The 1,760-nt window shown below is 40.3% G+C and overlaps 1 protein-coding gene across 1 annotated transcript in view; it reads left to right on the top strand.

Annotated features, from left to right (window-relative positions):
* CERS3 (ceramide synthase 3) overlaps positions 1 to 1,760 on the top strand; it is a 132,524-nt gene that overhangs the window by 3,792 nt on the left and 126,972 nt on the right. The gene's annotated exons all lie outside the window — the stretch shown is intronic.

Below are 1,760 nucleotides of genomic sequence, written 5' to 3'. Positions count from 1 at the left end.
AGGATACAACATTCTGGGCTGGAAATTGTTCTATTTAAGTTGATTAAAAATGGGGCCCCAATCCCTTCTGGCTTGTAAAGTTTCTGCTGAAAGATCTACAGTTAGACTGATGGGTTTTCCTTTGTAGGTTATTTAATGTTTTTGTCTTGCTGCTGGCAGAATTTTCTCCTTCATTTTGACTTTGGCCAGGTTGATTAGTGTGTGTCTTGGAGAAGACCTATTTGCTGTGAATCTTCCTGGTGTTCAATGATTGTATCTGTATGTCTGAATTTCTGATAATACCAGGGAAGTTTTCCTCAAATAGGTTTTCCATGCTTTTAGATCTTTCTTCTTCTCCCTCAGAGATACCTATAATTTGAATGTTAGTTAGCTTCACAAAGTCACATATCTCTCTCAGTGATTGCTCAGACTTTTTTATATTCTTCTCTGCCTCTTTGAATAACTGGGTTATCTCAAGAGCCTTGTCTTCAAGCTCTGAGATTCTTTCTTCTCCTTGGTTTAGCTTGTTATTAAAGCTTTCTGCTGTGTTTTGAAATTCCCTAAATGACTTTTTCATTTCTTAAGTTCTATTATATCCTTTTGCTAAATCTTTGTTAATTATTTTTGCTCCACCATACTTGCACAATTTTGCAACTGTATGAATGGGATTTACCCCTCCCCCTCAGGATAGAGATTATAATAAAAGGATAATCCATGAAAAAGAAGGTGGCCTTTCTCCAGGAAAAGAAATTAGGACTGGACTCCTTTTGTTCTCCACCCATCTTGGATCCTATGAATGATGTTATGGCCAGCATCTTCAGTTCCCTCTAGTCGCCACTGCTCTAGGCAAGCCTCCCCATTTCTGGTCATACCTATTGCTGCAAGCTCCTGGTTGCTCTCCAGTCTCCATCCCTGGAATGTGTTCCATGCCACTGCCAGCAGAGCTGCTATGTGTGCCTGGGTAGGGGTGGAGGCAGGGGCAGGGGCAGGGACAAGGCCTGAAATTCAGCCCTTCTCCCACTGGGTTGAAGAGCTATGTCTTCCCAGGAGGAGCACCTCCCTCTAGTCGGCACAAAGACACCATATGGGCTCACAGAGGACCTGGCTGCCGATGTGGCCATTCTAAAATATCTGACCATCTTATTCTTCTACATATAATAATACCTTTCAGTGGGTCCTATTAGCTAAAGTCCAAGCTCCTCAGCATGGAATGCAAGTAAACCCTTTAAGACCTAGCCTCCTGTCTCACTAGCCTTATGATGATAGTGACCATATAATTTATTATTAAAATAGGAACACTTCTGCAAGATAGGAAGAGCTGTTAATAATTATTCCAGGACAATAAACTAAGACTACCTGTGCAGCTATCTGTAACCCACCATTCCACACCTTGGTTTCTTTCACTGTAGTAGCACCAAACTGCTGGTAGTTACCCATGTACTGTTGTAATTTCCAGATCAAGAGATTCTGATTGAGTTATTTTGACCACCCTGTGAATCTGAGGACATATTGACTCCTTTTTCTGATTAAACATTAAAAGATGAAATCAAAACATCCTCAAGGTCAAAATGCCAAGACCAAAATGATCACAGCCTAAACAGCGATATTAAAACATCAAATTCTTGTTATTCTATGTTTCTGGGTTACTTGATCATAGTATTTTTTCTCCTTAAAACATCTCTTCTCTCTTCCTCAGTTTTCTGCCTTTCCCTGGTTTATTTCCACTTACTGTTCAATACATCACAAGGACTATCGATTCCAATTATTCTTCCCTGACACCT

This window comes from Propithecus coquereli, unplaced genomic scaffold (assembly GCF_000956105.1).
Source record: "Propithecus coquereli isolate 6110/MARCELLA unplaced genomic scaffold, Pcoq_1.0 Scaffold184, whole genome shotgun sequence".
NCBI lineage: Eukaryota > Metazoa > Chordata > Mammalia > Primates > Indriidae > Propithecus > Propithecus coquereli.
Note: the sequence above shows the minus strand (reverse complement) of the source record. Positions and strands in the feature narration are given on the sequence as shown.